A 20,286-nucleotide genomic window follows, 5' to 3' on the forward strand; every position below is an offset into this window, starting at 1 on the left:
GCAGCTCAGATCTGAAATATGCTGCAAAAAGTATTAAACGGACATAATTTATTTTTATTCTCATGTTTTAAATGACTAAATCTACTAATGCATTTTTTCATGGATGTTAATTGTCATCTCCTTTTTGATACTTTTTTTACTGTGACGTATGTAGCTCAACAAACGAGAGCTTCCCTCAAAGGGCTTTCAAATAGGAAATAGTAAATAAATCCCAGATAAATGCAGGTATTTATTATGGGTCACATGAATAATAACAGACAATTATATTTTCTTGATTATAGTAAATTTTGTAGAATCAAATGTTTTGGGATGAATGAGGTTTTGCTTATCATGTTTTACAGGTAAAAATGTTAAAAGTTTTAAACTATCTTTAGGCTACCAGAGATGTCTATAATGATTCATTATGTAGAGAAAAACATTTTATAGCTTACAGAATATGTATAAAACTGATTTAGAAGTACATGGAAAGTTTCTGCATCATTTTCTGACTTGGCCTTTATCCGGGTGGGTTTGGGTTTGGGTGGATAAAGGCCAAGTCAGAATTCTCTGAGCAGCTGGAAAAAGCTGCTAATTAACAAGAACATCAGAAAGCGGGGGCTTTAGGTGTAGCCCCGCTTTCTGACGCACTAATTAGATTTAGTAACTGACACCCCATACCAGCATTACATAGACACTTGGGGGCTGAGATGGGTGGGTGGGGAGGTGGGTTGGTGGTGTTAAAAGCACTTTATGTTTTGTAGATGTATTTTTTCAGACAGGGCACACACAGTCCTGTCTCCTTTGTGGGAAAACCTTCGAACTTCACCATCCTCAGCTGAAACAACAACATCTTAACACCATCTTCATGAACTGCTGAGCCAAACCTGATCCATCAGTGCTGGACTGCACAGATAACTACATGCCACAAGGAGACTGCTGTGTTATGAACTGCCATACCAGTGTGTCTTCAATGGAGAAGATGACACACCATCACCTGACCTCCTGCCTGATCTGGAGACCATCATCATGCTGCCACACTACACACCTCTGAGACCATCAATGATGACTCATACTGAGGAAACTGTATTTCCTGTCAGAGATGCTCAGTGATCCTCAGAGCAGAGAGAGGTATGATTCTTTATCTTTGATTAAAAAATGTCAGTGCTTTTAATTCATTTAATTAATTTAAATCCTGTTTATTGCATAAAGAATTACACACTCAAATGATTATACTTGTTAACACTTTTGAGTTTTAATTCACATTATGGATTACAAATCTATGCTTTTTCTACTCTGTCTCTCTGTGCAGGTATTGCTGTCTTCTGAGTTCTTCACTGTCCCAACTGAAACATTCAAACCTCATTGCAGAGCTCATGTCTTTCCTCACCATCATGTGAGTGTGAGATTGCTCTGGATTCTGGTTATGTGGCCTGCAGCACCTATAAGGTATTTCAACATTGTTCATTTTATAACTTATTTCTAGTTAACACAAATAAAATGTTCCTTTTTCTGTATTTTTTTTAGAACAAGCTCGTACAGTGTGCCTGCATTCCAGCTTCTTAGACTCTACGCAAGTGGACAGAGTATCAGTGCTTGGCCACCCTTACAGACACCGACTTCTGTCAACTCACTGCTACTGATCAGGCACCTCACCCAGGAAGACAGAGGGCTGCAAGCCTGTTATCGTTTCCAGTGTGGCTTTGTATTCTTGGGTAGCATCAGATTTTTCCCACAAATATTCAAAGGTAACACTTATTTTAAGCTTAGTTATTAAATCAAAAGTCTTCCCTTGTGTTAATTGTTTTATTTTTTATTTTTATTTTTTCTTTTACATTTATATGCAGTTATCAGATGTGGTGGAGCTTTGTTAACTGTGTGGAAAACATCTGTTTGTGATGATATTTACAATGAGGTTTTTAAGGTGACAGTTTCCAAGTGATTTCAATCATTTGACTAAGCAAAAACATGTTTGCAATTAACATATTTTTTCAGTTTTGTCTTTTGGATTTAACATTCCTCTGTGACAGGAAATACTAAACTGGTCCAAGTAACCAGCATATCATTGGTCAAAGACAAAAAGGACCACATGTCACGCTAGCAATGAATTTTTGACTGTGTTTGTGTCACCAGATTTAACAAACAATATCAGACATATGAAACTGAACTCTGGATTAATGTCTAGATGTTTTTGTGTTTTTTTTTTTATTGTTGAATAATTATTTTGTAGGACAAACCCATTTATTTACCCAAACAAGTTACATTGTTTGGGTAAATAGTGGATTAATATATCTAAGTCTATAAGTATAGCAAGCTGAATTCATACAAACACACAGCTCTAAATCTTGAATTGTAGGATGTACAAAAATGATCATGTGATTATTATGGACATTTAAATAACTATATCTATTGAACCATTACACATATTCTTTATAGAAATTACACAATCTCAAAATGTGAAAAAGAAAATGTTTAAGAGAATAAATAATGTGTGTTTGTATGAATCCTGCCTTAGTATGGGGTGTCAGTAACTACATTAATATAGAGTAGGTCTAACAGTGGTTTTCCACATCTGCTCTAATATATATAGATAATGGGTCAGACATATAAAGTCATTTTGAAAAGTTCATAAAGGTCACATCCATTTATATGTGTTCCTCTTTATCATTTTATATCAGGTCACACAGCTGACTTGAGTTTTGATCAGAGTAGAACCATAACATTCATGCTAATGGTTCTACTGTTTACAGTTACTTTATGATGGATTTCATCCTGGTCACAGCACTATGAGAAAAGCTGTTAAAGGTAAAGTTAACCCAATTAATACCTCATCATAAGTCACTCTATAACGCAAAGCAGTGATTATTTTCACTGTAATTTATTCCACAATAATGTTCTTTATTTGATCCCTGTTTCTTTAAATATGCACATCGATTGTTCAGCTGTGTGACTCTCTACACCTCAAATATATCACAATGTGGACTTCATTTCGACAGTATTTTGTAGATTGGTACCACATTTATCATAAAATCAGGAAACTGTAAACTAATTGAAAAAATGAAGCTTATGAAAATTTTTAATGTGGCATTGGAACATGTTGTTTATCCTTGCCAAATGGTATTTACACAAAACTCCAGCAAATCAGAGGATATATTTTTGTCTCTCACTTGCGTGTATGCGCATATGTGTATATTTTTGCAGTTAATAGCCTATCATGTGTCTGCGCATCTTAGGGCCATAAACATAAACATGGCAAACAAGGATATGTTCACAATTCCAACAGATGCTTCAATTGTTTGTATAGATGTTAGATTCATTTGATTTGCATTTTCTATTAATATTTTTCTGTTTATCCCAAATGGGATTTTTATTTCTGTTTGCCATTATTGTAATCATTGGAAACAACTGAATAAATATTTTGTATCATATGTTTCTAAAAGTATTTGAATGTTCTACTTTTCTACTACTGGTTTTCTACTTTCTAAACTTTCTTCCACTCTTTGGCATTTCAATAACATTATTTTTGGGTGTTTTTATCTCTGACCGCAGCATCTTGTGCATTTATTACCTAAATGTTGTTTGTGTGGGTTTTCTTTTTTGGTTTTTTGGTTTTTTTGCCATTTTTAGATTTCACCAGCTGTGTAAACTCTGCAATTTTACCTTGGTTTTGTTCCACATCAGTTTATCTGCTGGCTGATTTTCTTCCTTTTCTAGTGTTTCTGGTAATTTTTAACAGTTAAAAAGTAACTTTGAGGTTACTTCAGCCTTTTCAGCTGTTATCTGTTGACAGTTTTGCCTAATTATTACATTTCTGCAAAATTATAGCAGTTCTGATAACTTGTAATATTTCTGCTAAGTTTTTAATTTTCTACTAAATTATATTATTTTTGCTAGGTTACACTACTTTTGTTTGTTATGTTATGTTATGTTATGTTATTCTAAATTATTACATTTCTGCTAAGTTGTAGCTTCTGGTAAACTACAACATTTCTGCTGAATTGTGATGTTTCTTCTAAGTTATTGCATTTCTTCTAAGTTATTACATTTTTGTTTACTTGATGTTGTTCTGCAACGTTATTAAATTTCAACAACTTTTTAAACACTGACTTTGATTTCTTCAGCTTCTTCAGCTATTTTCAACTATTTTCAGCAGACAGCTTCAGCTTTAAAGCATCCACACTGCATTTTCGCAGGAAATGCAAATTTTTCTAGTTATTATTCCAGTTGCTTCCGTACGTTTTTTGGCACTTTTCTACTTCCACAATTTTCAGCCGATTTTCACCGTTCAAATTTTAAACTATTCTGCTATTTCTGCTAATGATTGCTATGACTTTTGGTATTTTTTGCTCTTATACTTTTTAAAATATTACGTTTTTTTCCTTTAATTTGTCCCATTGAAATGAATGGGAAACTTCATAATTCTGCTAAAACTTACTCTTTTTGAAACTTAACTACGTTCTCATACTTTCGCCTAGAACAACCATTCAAATTTTAAAATGTTCACAAATTATTGGGCTATTCATGAATGATTCAGCTTTTTCATATCTGTTACCGTTCTCATCGTATCCCTCTTTAAGTTTTGAGTTTCATCTTTGTGATTTTTCACAAAATACATGCGTTGTTATGGTTGCTATGCAGTTGGTTCTAAGTGAGCCACTGTACCTTTGGCAATTTTCTCTTCATGTCCGAACAACTTCTTGCTACTCGCTCAATTTTCACTTAACCCACACAAATTATACATCAAAACGTAGTTATTTTTGCTGGCTTTCAGAAAATGTTACTATCATTGTTGTGAGATTTATAGAATTTTGGCAAATCCCCTCAGACCAACACAAAGTCAGAAAACTCTCCATAGAAAGTCAATGGAGAGTTTGTTCAAAATCATCGCTTGATTTCTGTAATGAGAGGCATATTCGAATCGTCATATCTCCTTAACGAAGCGAAGTTACGACATGAGGCTTGTCCCCGTATATCTTCAGACACTCCTGATGCTCACAATTCAAGAATTTCTTTCTCACCTATTACCGTTCTGAAATGAGTTAGACTTGTTTGAGGGTAGGAAATTCGTCCTTCGCTCAGATTTCTTCAGATTTCAAACTCTGGAAATGAACCACTTTTTTCTCTTGTCATATCTTTTAATGGATTTCCACAGAGACCTGAAAATTTCCATGATTGTTCACCAAAGCCTGCTGTCTCTTACGGTGAAAGAATGATATCGATACTCCAAATAGATTTAGAGTTAGAAAGCGTTGTTTGAGGGCAAGTCAAGGCAGATTTTGCTTGCCTCTACTCAGTTATGGTGCATTAGAAGTCAAATATCGTCAATAATTCATATTTTAATGATAAATTGTCAACACTTTAAGATTCCCCATCTCTTCTGAACAAAACGGTGTAAGAATGACTGTTCTAGCCCCTACGGTTAGGAAATTATGGCCATTTGTTTGAGAGGAATCCTCACTATGAGAAATTCACTGCAGAAATCCTGTCTCTGTGCTCTGTGTGTGTAAAACGGCTGCACCTGTTTTGGCGGGAAAAAGTACACAGCCTCTCTGATTGGTGGATTCAAATTTAGCAGCTCCCAGGCTGCTTGACTGACCTAGAAACTTGATTTTCTCTCCTGTGTGTGTGTGTGTGTGTGTGTGTGTGTGTGTGTGTGTGACAGAGAGAGAGAGAGAGAGGGCGTAGAGAGAGTTTTTATGGGAGCATCTTATTGTATGATTTAAATTCAATATATTTAGACTGGTTGACTGAATTTGATCCTGTGTGTGTCTCTCTGTGCTTGTGGGACTTTTGCAGCTGTCCATTTTGCTTTTCCAATTTTTCTATTTAAGTTATTACTATTATGCTAAGTCATAGCATTTGTGCTGCTTTTCAGTATTTGTGCTAAATACAGCATTTCTGCTAAATCATACATATTTCTGCTATTTTATAAGATTTGTGCTAAATACAGCATTTGTGCTAAATCATACTATTTCTGCTATTTTATAGGATTTGTACTTAATATAATATTTCTGCTTAATTATAGTATTTGTGCTAAAACATAGTATTTCTACTAAACGCAGTATTTCTGGGTAATCATAGTATTTCTATGTATTCCTGCCAGCTCCTCAGGAAGCCAATCCTCTGTGAGGACTGTAATTTTCAAATTGACATATCAAGTCATGCACGGCTTCCCAGCCAGCCAATCATATCTGAGTCCTGGCACATTCAAGTTTGCATATTGGGACCTTCATGGCTTCCCAGCCAGCCAATCATATCTGAGTCCTGGCACATTTAAATTTGCATATTGTTCCTTCATGGCTTCCCAGCCAGCCAATCATATCTGAGTCCTGGCACATTTAAATTTGCATATTGGGACCTTCATGGCTTCTAAGCCCACCAATCATCTATGTCATATATCTCTAATATTTCATATTTTTATTTTAAATGGTCAGCATTTCAAGATTCCCTATGTCTTCTGAATAAAATGGTCTAAGAATGACTGTTTTAGCCCCTACGGTTAGAAATTTATGGCTGTTTGTTTGAGGGGAATTCTCACTATGAGAAATAGACTGCAAAAATCCTGTCTCTCTGTGCTGCATGTGTAAAGGCCTGCACTTAGTGCACCAGTTTTGGCGGGAAAAAGTACAGCCTCTCTGATTGGTGGATTCAAATTTAGCAGCTCCCAGGCTGCTTGACTGACCTAGAAACTTGATTTTCTCTGTGTGTGTGTGTGTGTGTGTGTGTGTGTGTGTGTGTGTGTGTGAGACAGAGAGAGAGAGAGAGGGCGAGAGAGTTTTTTATGGGAGCATCTTATTGTATGATTTAAATTCAATATATTTAGACTGGTTGACTGAATTTGATCCTGTGTGTGTCTCTCTGTGCTTGTGGGACTTTTTCAGCTGTCCATTCTGCTTTTCCAATTTTCTATTTATTTAAGTTATTACTATTGTGCTAAGTCATAGCATTTGTGCTGCTTTTCAGTATTTGTGCTAAATACAGCATTTCTGCTAAATCATACTATTTCTGCTATTTTATAGGATTTGTACTTAATATAATATTTCTGCTTAATTATAGTATTTCTGCAATTTTATAGTATTTGTGCTAAAACATAGTATTTCTACTAAATGCAGTATTTCTGGGTAATCATTGTATTTCTATATATTTCTGCCAGGTCCCCAGGAGTCAGTCCTCTGTAAGGACTGTAATATTCAAATTTACCTATCAGGACCTGGACGGCTTCCCAGCCAGCCAATCATATCTGAGTCCTGGCACATTCAAATTTGCATATTGGGACCTTCATGGCTTCCCAGCCAGCCAATCATATCTGGGTCCTGGCACATTTAAATTTGCATATTGTTGCCTTCATGGCTTCCCAGCCAGCCAATCATATCTGAGTCCTGGCACATTTAAATTTGCATATTGTTGCCTTCATGGCTTCCCAGCCAGCCAATCATATCTGAGTCCTGGCACATTTAAATTTGCATATTGGGACCTTCGTGGCTTCTAAGCCCACCAATCATCTATGTCATATATCTCTAATATTTCATATTTGTATTTTAAATGGTCAACATTTCAAGATTCCCCATGTCTTCTGAACAAAACGGTCTCAGAATGACTGTTTTAGCCCCCTACGGTTAGGAATTTATGGCTGTTTGTTTGAGGGGAGTCCTCACTATGAGAAATAGACTGCAAAAATCCTGTCTCTCTGTGCTGCATGTGTAAAAGCCTGCACTTGGTGCACCAGTTTTGGCGGGAAAAAGCACACAACCTCTCTGATTGGTGGATTCAAATTGAGAAGCTCACAGCTGTTTGACTGACCTAGAAACATGCTGTTAACAGCCCCTGTTCACTTGCTGCTGCTGCTGCTGCTGCTGCTGTGTGTGTGTGTGTGTGTGTGTGTGTGTGTGTGTGTGTGTGAGACAGAGAGAGAGAGAGAGAGAGAGGGCGAGAGAGAGATTTTATGGGAGCATGTTATTGTATGATTTAAATTCAATATATTTAGACTGGTTGACTGAATTTGATCCTGTGTGTGTCTCTCTGTGCTTGTGGGACTTTTTTCAGCTGTCCATTCTGCTTTTCCAATTTTTCTATTTAAGTTATTACTATTGTGCTAAGTCATAGCATTTGTGCTGCTTTTCAGTATTTGTGCTAAATACAGCATTTCTGCTAAATCATACTATTTCTGCTATTTTATAGGATTTGTACTTAATATAATATTTCTGCTTAATTATAGTATTTTTGCCATTTTATAGTATTTGTGCTAAAACATAGTATTTCTACTAAATGCAGTATTTCTGGGTAATCATTGTATTTCTATATATTTCTGCCAGGTCCCCAGGAGTCAGTCCTCTGTAAGGACTGTAATATTCAAATTTACCTGTCAGGACCTGGACGGCTTCCCAGCCAGCCAATCATATCTGAGTCCTGGCACATTCAAATTTGCATATTGGGACCTTCATGGCTTCCCAGCCAGCCAATCATATCTGGGTCCTGGCACATTTAAATTTGCATATTGTTGCCTTCATGGCTTCCCAGCCAGCCAATCATATCTGAGTCCTGGCACATTTAAATTTGCATATTGGGACCTTCGTGGCTTCTAAGCCCACCAATCATCTATGTCATATATCTCTAATATTTCATATTTGTATTTTAAATGGTCAACATTTCAAGATTCCCCATGTCTTCTGAACAAAACGGTCTCAGAATGACTGTTTTAGCCCCTCACGGTTAGGAATTTATGGCTGTTTGTTTGAGGGAGTCCTCACTATGAGAAATAGACTGCAAAATCCTGTCTCTCTCTGTGCTGCATGTGTAAAAGCCTGCACTTGGTGCACCAGTTTTGGCGGGAAAAAGCACACAACCTCTCTGATTGGTGGATTCAAATTGAGAAGCTCACAGCTGTTTGACTGACCTAGAAACATGCTGTTAACAGCCCCTGTTCACTTGCTGCTGCTGCTGTGTGTGTGTGTGTGTGTGTGTGTGTGTGTGTGTGTGTGAGAGAGAGAGAGAGAGAGAGAGAGAGAGAGAGAAAGAAAGACACACACAAAGACCTTTTTTAGGGCAGCATCTCATTGGTGGATAAAAATATAATATATTCAGACTGGTTGACTGGCATAGACCCTGTTTGTGTGTGTCTCTCACTGTACATTTGTGTATCCATATTTGATTTTCTGTGTATTTGGTGATTTGTGTATCCATATTTGATTTTGTGTATCTGTTGGCTTTTTTTTTTTTTTTTCTAAATGAATTTTTATTTTATTTTTTCACAGGTGAACAAAAATTAGCTTTGAGCGAACTTAACCATGTTCCTTTTATTCAGCTTATCATTTTACCTTTCCAATATTTTCACTTAAGTTATTACTATTCTGCTCAATCATATTATCTGTTCTAAATCATTGTTATTAAGCTATATTGTAGGATTTCAGCTAAATCATAGTATTTCTACTATATTATATTTTTCTTTCTAAATATAGCATTTCTGCTATAGAATAGTGTTTCTGCTATATTATAATATTTGTGCTAAACTGGAGTATTTTTGCTAAAACATAGTATTTATATAAAATTACAATATTCATAGTATATTACAGTGTCTCTGGTAAATCACAGCATTTCTGCTATGTTGTACTGTTTTTCTAAATCATAGTATTTCTGTAATGTTTAAGAATGTTTGGCTAAATATATTCTTTCTGTTATCTTATACTATTTCTCCTAAATTCTTGTATTTTTGAGAAGTTATCGTGTTTCTGGTAAGTTACAATATTTCTGCTAAGTTCTGCTATGCTATTGTATTTCTGCCAAGTATTATGTTTCCTCTAAGATATTGCAGTTCTGCTAAGTTACTACATTTTAGCAAAGTTCCTTTGCTTCTGCAAAGTTTTTACAATTTCTGCAACGTTTCAGCTTTTTCAGCTAGTTTCAGCAGAAAGCTTCAGCTTTAAAGCATCCACACTGCATTTTCGCAGGAAATGCAAATTTTTCTAGTTGTGTGGATGCTTTAAGCATCCACACTATTGTTTTCCTGTTTCTCTTTATTGTGTGGATGCCCTTAAAGGGCTTCCACACTATTGAGTTCCTGTTTCTCTTTATTCTTTATTGTGTGGATGCCCTAAAGGGCTTCCACACTATTGTTTTCCTGTTTCTCTTTCTTCTTTATTGTGTGGATGCCCTAAAGGGCTTCCACACTATTGTTTTCCTGTTTCTCTTTCTTCTTTATTATTATTCCCCTAGTTGCTTCCGTGACACTTTTGGCACTTATCTACTCCCTCAGTTTTCAGCCGATTTTCTCCGTTCAAACTCTAAACTGTTCTGCTCTTTCTGCTAATGCCGGCTATGACTTTTGGTGTTTATTACTGTTATACTTTTAAAATATTACACTTTTTTCCTTTAATTTGTCCCATTGAAATGAATGGGAAACTTCCACAATTCTGCTAAAACTTGCTTGTTTTTGAAACTTAACTACTTTGTCATACTTTCACCTAGAAACTCCATTCAAACTTTAAAATGTTCTCAGATTATTGGGCTATTCCTGTCTGATTCAGCTTTTTCAGATCTTCTACCGTTTTAATTTTATACCTCTTTAAGTTTTCAGTTGCAACATTGTGATTTTCACAAAATACATGCGTTGCTATGGTTGCTATGCAATTAAGTCAGAGTGAGGGCTGGTCCTTTCTGAATTTTCTCTTCATGTCTAAACAACTTCTTGCTACTGGCTCAATTTGCACTCAACCCCACAAATTATACATCAAAACGTAGGTATTTTTGCTGGCTTTCAGACAATGTCACTATCTTTATTGTGAGATTTACCGTTTTTTTCGCAATTTGCCTCGAAGTGACACAAGGTCTCAATACTCCCCATTCAAAGTCTATGGGGAGGTTTTGAAATTCAGAGCTGAAATTCTGTAACGGGAGGCATTTTAAAATCGCCATATCTCTTCAACAAAGCAAAGTTAGGACATGAGGCTTGTGCCAATATATCTTCAGACACTGCTGACACTCACAGTGGAAGCAGTTTTTACAATTATCTTACCGTTGAGCAATGAATTACGTTTGTTTGAGGGGTGAAATCTGTCCTCCTCTCAGTCTTCAAACTCTGAAATGAAGCCGTTCTTCTCTCGTCATATCTCCGCGACGGAGGTAGAACGAGCTATGAAAATCGCAGTCAAAATACACCAAAGTCCGCTGATTCACCCAGTACAAAATTATGCTGCTAGCCCTCCTAGTTTTTGAGTTACACGACGTTTTGTAACTCAAAAGCGGCGTTTTTCGCCTCTCACGCGATCTATTTTCTGACTGCCCAAGTATCTGTCTTTAGTTTTCAGCCGATTTTTCTCCGCTCAAACTCTAAACTGTTCTGCTCTTTTCTGCTAATGCCGGCTATGACTTTTTGGTGTTTATTACTGTTATACTTTTTAAAATATTACACTTTTTTCCTTTAATTTGTCCCATTGAAATGAATGGGAAACTTCCACAATTCTGCTAAAACTTGCTTGTTTTTGAAACTTAACTACTTTGTCATACTTTCACCTAGAAACTCCATTCAAACTTTAAAATGTTCTCAGATTATTGGGCTATTCCTGTCTGATTCAGCTTTTTCAGATCTTCTACCGTTTTAATTTTATACCTCTTTAAGTTTTCAGTTGCAAAATTGTGATTTTTCAGAAAATACATGCGTTGCTATGGTTGCTATGCAATTAAGTCAGAGTGAGTGCTGGTCCGTTCTGAATTTTCTCTTCATGTCTAAACAACTTCTTGCTACTCACTCAATTTCCACTCAACCCCACAAATTATACATCAAAACGTAGGTATTTTTGCTGGTCTGAAAGACAGATCGTGGGCAGTCAGAAAATAGATCGCGGTGAGAGGCGAAAAAACGCTGTTTTGGAGTTACAAAGCGTCGTGTAACTCAAAAACTAGGGAGGGCTAGCAGCATAATTCTTGTACTGGGTGAATCAGCGGACTTTGGTGTATTTTGACTGCGAGAAAGAGCTATGAAAATCGCAGTCAAAATACACCAAAGTCCGCTGATTCACCCAGTACAAGAATTATGCTGCTAGCCCTCCTAGTTTTTGAGTTACACGACGCTTTGTAACTCCAAACGGCGCCGCCGCCTCACCGCGATCTACTTTCTGACTGCCCAAGTATCTGTCTTTCAGACCGCCGCCCCCTTTCCAGGTGGCGCAATCACTAATGACACGGCTCTGCAGCTCAAAGGTCGTGGGTTCAATCCCACCTTGGTCCACGTTTTTTTTTTTCACTACAAATTTATACACTATCACAGACCTGTAATTTATATTGCTAATTTATTACAATTCTGCAAAGTTTTATGATTTTAGCAGCTTTTCTAATATGGACCTCAGATTCTTGTCAACACCACATGGCAGAAATACATACAAGTACACAGCCTGATGAAGCAGACAGAAGCAGTACCTCTGATTGGTGAATTTGAGCAGAACCAGGTTGTTCTGCCTCTTTTCAGCAGAAATTCTGCTGATTTACCTCTTTTCTGCAAAATTTTCAGCCCTTTACCTCTTATGAGCACAATTCTCAGCAGCTTCTGCTCATTTCACCATAATTGTCAGTCTCTCCATCTCCTTCCTTGTGAGAGTCAGTTTAGCACAGTGAGATGAGTAGCCGCCTTGAGCCCAGGAGGGCCAGGTTCAAACATAGACTGTCTGCAACATAACAGTATATTTGTTATGTTATAGTATTACTACTAAGTCACAGTATTTCTGCCAATTCGTAGTATTTGTACTAAATCATACTACTCGTGCCAAATCATAGTATTCAAACCAAAATATAGTATTTTTACCAAAGCATTGTATTTGTATGAAGTACCGTATTTCTGCCAAATCATAGAATTACTGCAATTTCATAGTATTTTGAGGAATCCCTTTTGTGATAGTATTACTTCTAAGTCATAGTATTTCTGCTTTGTCATAGTATTTGTACTAAAACGTAGCATTTCTGCCAAATCATAGTATTACTGCTATCTCATAGTATTTGAGTGAAATTACAGTGTTTCTGCAAAACATTGTATTTCTGCTAAATCATAGTATTTCTGTTATCTTAGAGTACTTGTACTCAATTATAGTATTTGTGCCAAAGTTTAGTATTTCTGCCAAATCATATTTATGTGAATTTGTACACTGTAATATCGCTGTATTACGTAGTGGCTAAGTAGGAGGCTGACTGTTACTAAGTGCATCAGTGTACATAGGTCATCTCTTGTGTTGGAGTGCCCTCTTGTGACGCCTTTTGGGTAGTGCCTTAGTAAATGTGAACACTGCAAGAGGTGGTATCAGACTGGTTTGTAGTGGAGGAATTTGTTGCCAGTTTCTTTAATCTTTAATCCGTATTCATGTTGTAATGTATACCCTGTTCTCAATCATAGAAACCACACCATATCACCCTCCACATCCTCCTACTGTATGCCATATCTCCCCGTAACATCCATCTGACTGCCAATAAACTCCACCTGTGGTAATCTAATCCCTGGATGCCAGCCCTCCTTCTGACCGAGGATAGCTACTATTGCAGCACCACCCAGCATTAAACTGACGTACACCATTCTGTACAGTGCTAAATCATAGTGTTTGTGCCAAACAATAGCATTCACCCAAATAATAGTATTTCTGCTATGTTATATTATTACTGCTCATAGTATTTCGGCCAAATCATGGTATTTGTTCCAAAGCATAGTGTTTCTTCCAAAGCATAGTTTTTCTTCCAAATCATAGTATAACTGCAAAATACAAGTTTTTGAGCCAAAACATAGTTTTTTTTGTGCTAAAACATAGTATTTGTGCCAAATCATAGTGCAGTCAAACCACACCAAGGTCCGCTGATTCACCCAGTACAAGAATTATGCTGATAGCCCTCCTAGTTTTTGAGTTACACGACGTTTTGTAACTCCAAAAAAGCGGCGCTTTCGCCTCTCACCGCGATCTATTTCTGATTGCTGATCTCTTTGTTTTTTCAGCCACCCGCCCCTTTCCAGGTGGCGCAATCCGTAATGACACGGCTCTGCAGCTCAAAGGTTGTGGGTTCAATCCCACCTTGGTCCACATTTTTTTTTTTCACTACAAATTTATACACTATCACAGACCTGTAATTTATATTGCTAATTTTTTCACTACAAATGAGTAGTGCATCTATAGCTAAATCTCACAGGTCATCTGCCTGTTTTCCAAGCGGCCGCCATCTTCTTTCCCAGTGGCGCAGTTGGTAATGACGCCGGTCAGCAGCCCAAACATCGCGGGTTCAATTCTACCTTGGTCAACATGTTTTTTTTCCCCTACAAATTAATACACCATCACGGACCAGTAATTCATATTGATCATTTATTACAATTCTGCAAAGTTTATAATTTTAGCAGCTTTTATAATGCAAATCTGTCCTTCTCTCAGTCTTCAAACTGAAAATGAAGCCGTTTCTTCTTCTCGTCATATCTCCGCAACGGAGGTACAAAGAACTATGAAAATCGCAGTCAAAATACACCAACGTCCGCTGATTCACCCAGTACAAGAATTATGCTGCTAGCCATCCTAGATTTTGAGTTACACGACGTTTTGTAACTCCAAAAAACGGCACTTTTCGCCTCTCACCGCGATCTATTTCTGATTGCTGATGGCTTTGTTTCTCAGCCGCCCGCCCCTCTCCCAGGTGGCGCAATCAGTGATGACACGGCTCTGCAGCTCAAAGGTCGTGGGTTCAATCCCAACTTGGTCGACATTTCTTTTTCACTACAAATTTATACACTATCACAGACCTGTAATTTATATTGCTATTTTTTTCACTACAAATGAGTAGTGCAAAACATGCTATGTCTGCAACATCACAGTATATCTGTTATGTGATAGTATTACTACTAAATCACAGTATTTCTGCCAATCCACGGAGGCTGACTGTTACTAAGTGCATCAGTGTACATAGGTCATCTGTTGTGTTGGAGTGCCCTCTTGTGGCGCCTTTTGGGTAGTGCCTTAGTAAACGTGAACACTGCAAATAAGTGGTATCAGACTGGTTTTGTAGTGGAGGACTTTGTTGCCAGTTTCTTTTCATCTTCATTCATGTTGTAATGTAGTAGTACCACAATATGGCAGAAACACTATGTTTTGGCACAAATACTTTGATTTGGTATACTTTAGCTTCTTCAACCCTTTTCAGCAAAATTTTCATTTTTTTCACCCCTTTTCAGCACAAATTCCAGCTTTTTTGGCTGTTTTCAGAAAAAAAAAACTCTTTTCAGCAGAAACTCTGCTGAGTTATCTCTTTTCAGCACAAGTTTCTGCTTCTTTGCCTCTTTTCTGCAGAAATTCTGCTGATTCACCTCTTTTCTGCAAAATTTTCAGCCTTTTCACTTCTTCTCAGCACAATTCTCAGCAGCTTCTGCTCATTTAGCAAAATTGTCCCTTTCTCCATCTCTTGTTTTTGTGAGAATGAGTTTGGTTCAGTGAGATCAGCAGCTGCCTTGCAGACCAGAAGGGCCAGGTTCAAATCCTGGTCATGGCAAAACCTGTTTTTAGTTTTCTCTTTTGTTCTACCTCTTTTCTGCAGAAATTCTGCTGATTTATCTCTTTTCTGCAAAATTTTCAGCCTTTTCGCCTCTTCTCAGCACAAAAAATGAGCAGCTTCTGCTCATTTTAGCAGAATTGTCAGTCTCTCCTCCTCTCTTTTGAGAGAATGAGTTTAGCTCAGTGAGATGAGTAGCTACCTTGAGTCCAGAAGGGCCAGGTTCGAATCCTGCTCAGCGCTTAATTTTTTTTTCACCACCATACAACTTTTTGCAACTTTTCATCTTTTTCAGCTTTTCAGCAGACAGCTTCAGCGTTAAGGCATCCACACAGCATTTTCGCAGGAAATGCAAATTTTTCTAGTTGTGTGGATGCCCTAAAAGGGCTTCCACACTATTGTTTTCCTGTTTCTCTTTATTCTTTATCTTTCTACTTTATTCTTCTAGTTGCTCCGTATTTCGCCGATTAACTACTGCCTCAGTTTTCAGCCGATTTTCTCCGTTCAAACTCTAAACTGTTCTGCTCTTTCTGCTAACGACTGCTATGACTTTTGGTGTTTATTACTGTTATACTTTTTAAAATATTACACTTTTTTCCTTTAATTTGTCCCATTGAAATGAATGGAAAACTTCCACAATTCTGCTAAAACTTGCTTGTTTTTGAAACTTAACTACTTTGTCATACTTTCACCCAGAAACTCCATTCAAACTTTAAAATGTTCTCAGACTATTGGGCTATTCCTGAATGATTCAGCTTTTTCAGATCTTCTACCATTTTAATTTTATACCTCTTTAAGTTTTCAGTTGCAAAATTGTGATTTTCAGAAAATACATGCGTTGTTATGGTTGCTATGCAATTAACTCAGAGTGTGCACTCGTCCTTTCTGAATTTTCTCTTCATGTCTGAACAACTTCTTGCTACTCGCTCAATTTCCACTCAACCCCCACAAATTATACATCAAAACGTAGGTATTTTTGCTGGCTTTCAGAAAATGTCACTATCATTGTTGTGGGACTTATAGATTTTTTGCAAATCTCCTCAGAGTAACATAAAGTCTCAAAACTCTTCATAGAAACTCAATGGAGAGTTTCTTCAAAATCAGCGCTGGAATTCTCTAATGAGAGGCATTTTCAAATCGTCATATCTCCTTAATGAAACAAAGTTGAGACATGACGCTTGTGCCAAAATATCTTCAGACATCCCTGATGCTCACAATTCAAGAATTTTTCCTCACCTATTACCGTTTGGCCATGAATTACACTTGTTTGAGGGTAGGAAATTTTCCCTCGCTCAGATTTCTTCAGATTTCAAATTCTGGAAATGAGGCACTTTTTTCTCTCGTCATATCTTTTGATTGATTTCAACAGAGACCTGAAAATTTCCATGACTGTTCACCAAAGCCTGCTGTTTCTTACGGTGAAAGAATGATTTTGATGCTCCATATAGATTTAGAGTTACAAAACGTTGTTTGAGGGCAAGTCAAGGCAGTTTTGCTTCGCCTCTACTCAGTTACAGTGTATTACAAGTCATATATCTTCAATAATTTATATTTTATCTCTGAATTATGAAGGCCTGAAGTTTTCCCCATCTCTTCTGAACAAATCGGTGTCAGAATGAGCGTTCTAGCCCCTACGGTTAGGAAATTATGGCCATTTGTTCGAGGGGAATCCTGAATGTGAGAAATACACTGCAGAAAACTCATAGCTGTCTCTGTGTCTGTGTGTGTAAGTGCTGATTACAGCAGGTGCAGCCAATTTAGCTGACCTAGATATACCAAGCCCAGACTCTTAACAGCCCCTGTACACTTTGCTCTATGTGTATGTGTGTGTGTATATCAATATTTCTCCCATGTTAAAGTATTACTCCTCCATAATAGTATTTGTGCTAAATCAAAGTACTTCTACTACATCTTAGTACTTCTGCTCAATCATAGTATTTCTGCTAAATCATAGTATTTTTGAAAATCATGGTATTTGTGCCAAATCATGGTTTGGGGCAGAACCATAATATTAATTTTATGTTATGAGATTACTACTAAGTGCAGGAATGTCTGTTATGTTATAGTTTATGTGCTGAATATAGTATATCTGCCAAATCATAGTATTTATCCCAAATCATAGTATTTATGCAAAATTACAGTATTTCTGCTAAAAAGCAGAAATAGTACCTTTTAGCAGAAATTTCTGTGAAAAGATATTATTTATGTTAAAACATAGTATTTCTGCTAAATCATAGTATTTCTGCCAAATCATAGTATTTGTACTTATTCATAGTACTTGTGCCAAATCATAGTATTTGTACCCAATCATAGTATTTCTGCAATATTATCGTATTTGTGCCAAATCATGGTATCTTTTGCCAAATCATGGTATTTGTGCCAAATCATGTTATTTGTACAGTTAAAATTTCTGTTATATTATAGTGTTACTACTAAGTCATAGAATTTCTGTTATGTTATAGTATATCTGCTGATTATGGCATATGTGCCAAATAATAGTATTTATAGCAAATAATAGTATTACTGCCCAAACATAGTATTTCTTGTAGTATTTGTAGTAGTAGTTGTTGTAGTATTTGTGCAAAAAACATAGAATTTCTGCAAAATCATAGTATATCTGTTATGCTATAGTATTACTACTAAGGCATAGTATTCCTACCAAATCATAGTATTCCAAATCATAGTATTACTGCAATTCCATAGTATTTGAGCGAAATCGTAGTATTTGTGCAAAACATACTATGTCTGCAAAATCACATTATATCTGCTATGTTATAGTATTATTACTAAGGCATAGTATTTCTACCAAATCATAGTATTCCTTCAAAATCATAGTATCACTGCAATTTCATAGTATTTGAGCGAAATTGTAGTATTTGTACTAAATCATGGTACTTGTACCAAATCATAGTATTTTTTGCAAATCATATTATTTGAACCAAAACATTGTATTTGTAACGAAGTCATAGTATTTCTTCTAAATCATAGTATTTCACCCAAATCTCAGTAGTTGTGCTAAAACCCAGTATTATTGCCAAATCGTAGTATTTGTACTGAAACATAGTATTTGTGCTAATAAGAGTATTTGTACTAAATCATAGTACTTGTGCCAAATCATAGTATTTCTGCCATATTGTGCTAGTTGTGCAAAAACATAGACTGTCTGCAAAATCATAGTATATCTGTTATGTTATAGTATTACTACTAAGTCACAGTATTTCTGCCAATTCGTAGTATTTGTACTAAATCATACTACTCGTGCCAAATCATAGTATTGAAATCAAAATATAGTATTTGTACCAAAGCATTGTATTTGTCACAGTACAGTATTTCTGCCAAATCATAGAATTACTGCAATTTCATAGTATTTTGAGGAATCCCTTTTGTTATAGTATTACTTCTAAGTCATAGTATTTCTGCTTTGTCATAGTATTTGTACTGAAACATAGTATTTCTGCCAAATCATAGTATTACTTCTAAGTCATAGTATTTGAGTGAAATTACAGTGTTTCTGCAAAAACATTGTATTTCTGCAAAATCATAGTATTTCTCTCATCTTAAAGTACTCAATTATTGTATTTGTGCCAAAGTTTAGTATTTCTGCCAAATGATATTATCTCTGCTAAATCATAGTGTCTGCCAAATCATAGTATTTATGCCAAATTATGGGATTTTGCCAAAACATGGTACTTGTGCCAAATTATAGTATTTGTGCCCAATTAATATTTCTGTTATGTTATAGTATTACTACTAAGTCATAGAATTTCTGTTATGTTCTGCCAAATCATAGTATTACGGCTATTTCAAAGTATTTGAGTGAAATTACAGTGTTTCTGCAAAAACATTTTATTTCTGCTAAATCATAGTATTTCTGTTATCTTAAAGTACTTGCACTCAATTATAGTATTTGTGCCAAAGTTTAGTATTTCTGCCAAATCATATTATCTCTGCTAAATCATCGTGTCTGCCAAATCATAATATTTGTGCCTAAGCACAGCATTTGTATCAAAACATAGTATTTCTGCCAAATCATAGTATTTGTCCTAAAGCATAGTATTTCAACAAAATCACAGTATTTCTGCTATGTTATAGTATTTGTGCTTGTAGAAAAACCTGTGTTAGTGTGAGCTACATTACCCAGCAGCCTCTGAGCAGTGAGGGAATTCATGGGACTTCTGAGCTAGATGGTCTTCCTTCGTTCCTGTGGTTACGATTGAGGAGAGAGCTGCTGGGAAGGGGAGCAAATAGCCCATCCTGTATTTGTTAGATGGTGTGTGTCACATAAACGTGAGTTAATGTTCCATGCTTAAGATGTTTACCCTGCTACTTGTGTGTATTGGTTTTAGTTACCTTTTAGCGTATATGTGCTAGTTAGCGATAGCTATGACAGCACAGTTATTTGATTGTTTTGGGCTTGTTCCTGCTTTGTTTGTTCCCCGGCAAATTTATGTGAATTTGTACACTGTAATATCGCTGTATTACGAGTGGCTAAGTAGGAGGCTGACTGTTACTAAGTGCATCAGTGTACATAGGTCATCTCTTGTGTTGGAGTGCCCTCTTGTGGCACCTTTTGGGTAGTGCCTTAGTAAACACTGCAAAGAAATGGTATCAGACTGGTTTGTAGTGGAGGAATTTGTTGACAGTTTCTTTCATCTTTAATCCGTATTCATGTTGTAATGTAGTAACTTTTGTGGCGCAAATACCACAATATGGCAGAAATACCATGTTTTGGCACAAATACTTTGATTTGGTATACTTTGGTATGCTTCTTCACCCCTTTTCAGCAAAATTTTCATTTTTTTCACCCCTTTTCAGCAC

The sequence above is a fragment of the Oreochromis aureus genome, linkage group 20 (genome assembly GCF_013358895.1).
Source record: "Oreochromis aureus strain Israel breed Guangdong linkage group 20, ZZ_aureus, whole genome shotgun sequence".
Taxonomy (NCBI): domain Eukaryota; kingdom Metazoa; phylum Chordata; class Actinopteri; order Cichliformes; family Cichlidae; genus Oreochromis; species Oreochromis aureus.